Below are 5,556 nucleotides of genomic sequence, written 5' to 3' on the forward strand. Positions count from 1 at the left end.
TGTGTGTGTGTGTGTGTGTGTGTGTGTGTGTGTGTGTGTGTGTGTGTAGTATAATGGAAAGATCACTAGTCCAGAGTCTGGAGATTTAGTTCTGTCTCTAGATAGAACCACTCCATCTCTGATTACTTATCTGTACAATACAATCTCAGATTACTTATTTGTAAAATGAGGGAGGGTCAGACTAGATGATCACTAAGGAGACTTCTGGTTTTAAATTTGTGCTACTATATTTTTAACTGAGACATCATATACAACTACAGTTTCTTTCTTAGCAATCAGTCAACAAGCATTTGTAAAATACTTACTAAGTTCAAGACATTGTCCTAAACATTAGGTTTACAAAGACAGACAAGTAGAATAGTCCCTGCTATCAGGACACTCTCATTCTAAAGGAGGAGATGTATAGGTAGTCAGTCAGTGAACAAGCATTTATTAAGTGCTTACTGTGTGTCAGGCACCATGCTAAGCCTAGGAGCTGTAAATAAAAGCAAAAAGAAAGAAGGTCTCAATTCTCAAGAGCCCTCCATTCTAACCGGGGAAGACAAAGAGGGGGAGGACAGGAGGTGCCCATGTGGGGCATGGTAGCTAAGTCTGGAGGATAATGAGAAATAACATTTGCTTTGTATATATGTGTTTTCATGTTGTCTCCCCCACTCCAGAGTAAACTTCTTGAGGGCAGGGACTGTCTTTTGCTTCATAGTGTTTAGCATGGTGCTTACCACTTAGGAGATGTTTAATAAATATTTATTGATTGGATGAGAACAGAGAGTAGGTCAGTATGGCTAGATTTCTGAGTCCAAGAAGAGAACTCTATGATTATTATTTGATAACCAGTCTTAGTTTGGAAAAGCTATTCACCAGAAACTGGCTACCAAGTTTTTAGTCACTGTAACTCATGAGGTATAGAGGAATTGCAATGTACTTTTGTTAAGGGAGTAACCTCCTAATGAATCATTTTGAGGTTGAAGTTCTTTCAAAGAAAATATTAATTTTCTATCCTATCGTAGGTTTTATAGAAAAAATATTAATACTAAAAATGCTATACTCTTGTGATTTTGGGTTCAAGTCTATTAGAAACAATTTCATATCATTTATCAATATCCAAACTATTTCTAGTTTGGAGAGAGATGTCCAGACTGTCATAGTACCCCATGATATTTGACATGATACTCTGATCCAAGGAGATTTCAGGCAACAATTATAGGAATCTTGTATAGAGAAAAGACCCAGTCTAGGTTAACATTCCATTCTTTTCCTTCTGGATCACTCCCCTAAGGAAAGTCTGGGACTCTTCCCAGAGCTCTATATGGAGAATCTAGTTGAATATAAAGTGCAAAAGTTGCCCCATATTTATGGAAGAGGGTCCTTTCCTTGGGCGCTTCCTAATGCTAATGGGTAGGGAAGGCAATGAATTTTATCTGGGCAAGAGTTATGGGTTAAATAATTACCCTTAATCCATTTCCTTAAGAATGGCCTTTTTGTCCTCCACCTATCATCTGCCTTTTCCCAGAAGTAGGAAAATTATTTCAAAGGGAAATAATATTTCTTAATATTTCTAGGGAAAATAAAAAAAGATTATAAATATCCTTCTATATAGGTTTTTAAAAGAGAGAATGAAATAAAAAAGTGGTCTGAAAGAGCCCTTAATCTATAGATAATAGTTAACCAAAATGCTGAGTCTTAAGCCTATTGGGTTGTGTCTCTTAGTAGACATAATATATTAACACATACATCCAATATCAGGGACAGAAATACACTATCTGATCACATGCAAAACTCCTGAGACTCCTATCAAATATCTTATTTGAAATGAACAATGTAGAACATTCTAATGATTTCAACACTAAATCAGAGCATCTATAAATGATTGGAAATGCCAACTATTGATAGGCTTCCTCTACTCCCCATCTTTTCCCTATTTTCATGTACTCCCAGAGAAGATAACTGATTACATATATAGAATCCAAGGAAATCTCTACCATGTTTAGGAAGTAACACCCATTCATATTTTTTACTTTGATGCTGGGGAGTATAAGCATTATCCATTACTTAAAAAAAAGGAGGGCCCCATAGTATCACTATGCTTGTTATCCTAAGTTTAATTAGAAGTCAAAACAGGAAGTGTCATTGTTAATGGCTAGAAACATAAAAGTCATAGATTTTTAAAACACCTTAGATATTTCTCCCCATGGCCACATTTTGAATGCAGGAACTGTGGGTGGGACCATATGGCTTCCTGCATTTCTCTTCTACTCAAAGAGGCATTATTTATTTTTGTTTTTAAATGTAGTTAAAGGGAAGGTACTTTGCCTGTTCAGAAGGGAATAGCATCCAGTTCCTGTTTAGGACATATTGGCATCAGTGGCTGTGTGCCACATGTGGCTAAGAAGAAATGACAGGCATGGTTAAAATATCATCTTTTTGTTAAAGGAAAAAGTCAGAGTTCACTTTCACAAAAGAACATTTACAAATTTTTTTCTGATACTTTCTAAGGAAATTTTGTACAATTTATATCCATTGCCAAAAATAACTCTATATGATAATACAAAGGGAGAAAATACATTTATCCAAAGATTGATGGCATCAATGGTCAAGTGTTAGATATTAGGATAACATAAAGGGCATTAGAATAACATAATGCTTCATTTGAGCCCATAAGTAATGGAGTGAACTGAATTGTTGTTTTAGGTATCTGAAATTCTAAACTGTTTCAAGTAGGTTTTTGTTTATCTTATCTGTCTGATAGCAAGCAAATATCTTAGGAAGAAATATAGACTTCTAAGTATGGACTTTATTTGAAAAGGTATTATATCCATCCTAGGAAATATTTTCTTCATTAAAACTGATCAATTTCAGGCAAGTGTGTTTGAAAACACTGAGTAGAGTTTCCCAACCAAAATGTTTAATTAGAAGTCAGTCTTGACTTAGGAACTGTCAATGGACTACATAAATTAATAAAGTGATCTGGAGGCAATTTGGTACTTTTAGGAAGATGTGGATTCCAGTCCGCGTCTAATAGTGTGATCCAGGGCAAGTCACTTAATTGTTCTGAACCTGGTTTACTCATCAGTAAAAAGGGCTATAGTATCTACCTACGAAGGTTATAGTGAAGATCAGGTGAGATAATGAATGTAAAATGCTTTGCAAAATTTGAGTTATTTTAATGAGACCCCTTGTTATTGCAAGGACAGTTAGGCTGCAGCAGTGGATAGCGCACTGGGCCTAGAGTCAGGAAGACTCCTTCTTGAGTTCAAATCTGACCTCAGACACTTAGCTATGTGTTTGTGGGCAAGTCACTTAGTCCTGTTGCCTCAGTTTACTCATCTGTAAAATGAGCTGGAGAAGAAAATGCCAAATCATTCCAGTATTTTTGCCAAGAAAACCCAAAATGGGGTCACAAAGAGTTAGATATGACTGAACAACAACAATAAACAACACTTTGTGATTACTATTGTAAATGTAACTGGGTTAGTGGGATGAAACTTCCATTATTTAATAATAGCTAGCATTTAAATAGTGCTTTAAGGAAAGCTCTTGGCAAATATTATCTCCTTTGATCCTCACAACAATCCTAACAAGTAGGTGCAATTATTATCCCCATTTTACAGATGAGAGAATTGAGGCAAAGGTGAAGAGACTTGCCCAGAGTAACACAGATAGTCAACTTGAGGTTACTTTTGCATTCAAGTCTTCTAGACTCAAGAATATGAATTCAAGACTCCAAGTTCAGTACTCCATCCACTTTGCCACCTGCCTTCTTTTTATATGAGAACAAGACAAGGTGCCCAGAGCCAGTTTTTATCCAGGTCACCTTTTAACACGATTAGAGATTTTTGTATTTCTTTTACTTTGGTTTATGATTATCAGTTTTAAAAAGGAGAATGAGACTTCTGTGAATTTGTGAAATATCAGATGCATAAAGTACCTAAAGTATCATATAATGAATCTAATACCCTAATTTAAAAAAAAAAAGAGAAAACTGAGACTCAGAGGAAGGGTAAGTGACATGACAAAAATCCTATAGCTAATCAGTGACAGAGCTGGGATATACTTTAGAGTCTAGACTATTGCTCTGCTAGTGAGTGAGCAAGATTAAGCAGTCCTTAGCAAAGCTATTGAAACCATTTAAAGGCAAATGACCCATGTGACACTAAGAACAACAGCAAAAATTTGAGATATTTTATCTTCCTGCCAAAAGGTATTGGAGGTAAAATCCCTTTAAAATAAACTCCACAGGATACCACGATTGTTCTCCCGTAATGGAATTTTGTTAGAAATCCCAGTCTATAGGATTTAGACAAGTGCTTTCAACTAAAGTAACTCCTAGAGTCTTTTATGTGCTCACAGTTTTGCTGAATGGTTTTGGAGTTTGTCACAAAATCATGGGTTGTTAGAGTTAGAAGGGACCTCTGAGATCACCTAGCTCAACGCCTTCATTTTACAGATGAGGAAATTGAAGGCCAAAGACCCTGAGTGGTTTGCAGGTGGATCAGGGCTTTCTTTAGGTAGAAACTTGAGGTAAGAACCTCAACTTGGGTAAATCACTAACCTCTCTTGGTCTCAGTTTCCTAATCTGTAAACTGAGGATACTAATAGTACCTACTTCCCAGGGTTGTTGTAAGGTTCAAATAAGAGCATATTTATACGGAAGCCAGGTGGTGCAGTGAATAGAGCACTGGCCCTGGAGTCAGGATAACCTGAGTTCAAATACAGCCTCAGCCACTTAACATTTACTAGCTGTGTGACCTTGGGCAAGTCACTTCCCCCCTCCAAAAAGACAAAAAAAAGAGTATATTTATAAAGCTCTAAGTAAATGTTGACTATGATGATGTAGATCATTAAGGGGCAGAGAGAGTTGAAGGACAATTGCTGCTTAATTTCAAGATCAAAATAATTACAAAAAATGACAAGAATATTGGAAAGAAAAAAGGTACAAAGACCCCCCCCCAAAATTAAGAAGACAATCCTGAAAATAACCATTATAAGTAGCTGCCAAAATGAAGAAAAATCTAGAAGTAAATGGAGTGATGAGAAATGATGATCTTACTCAATTTTTTGGATATAAAATACCTAAGTAGAACATCATAAATCAGTTTCATTACTTGTAGAAACACAGTAGCATGTAAAATGCTTTATCACATATAATATGTGCATAGAATGGATGATAAAGATCTGATCTGTTGCATGTTATTATTTACATAGCCCCAGCTCACAACAGTGTTTTAAGCTTTGCTTAAATTTCATCTTTGTTGCTCAGAAATGTAAATGTCACAGTACTAATGCCAGGGAATAAGGAGTGGTCTTAATAGTCATATTCAGTTACTTCTGAGACACCACAAGGAATATTTGACTATGAGATTTTGTTCTGTTTCTCCTTTTTAGATAATTTTTCTTATTTTTGGTTTTGTTTTGGCCCATTTCATTGAACTCAAACTAAAAATGTAAAAAGCTTCAGAATTTTTTAAGCATCAATTTTCAATTTTTAAGCATCTATCTGTGGAGAAAGAGAAAGAGAGAGAGAGTAAGAGAGAGAGAAAGAGGGAGAGAGAGAGAGAG

At 35.7% G+C, this 5,556-nt stretch overlaps 1 protein-coding gene across 1 annotated transcript in view; it reads right to left on the bottom strand.

The window, feature by feature from the left end:
• The window catches only part of SLC39A10 (solute carrier family 39 member 10), a 163,563-nt gene that overhangs the window by 156,910 nt on the left and 1,097 nt on the right, over positions 1-5,556 (bottom strand). The window lies entirely within an intron of this gene.

This window comes from Petaurus breviceps, unplaced genomic scaffold, assembly GCF_028583685.1.
Source record: "Petaurus breviceps papuanus isolate PSGF00001 unplaced genomic scaffold, PetGlider_PUasm1.0 90804, whole genome shotgun sequence".
Lineage (NCBI taxonomy): Eukaryota > Metazoa > Chordata > Mammalia > Diprotodontia > Petauridae > Petaurus > Petaurus breviceps.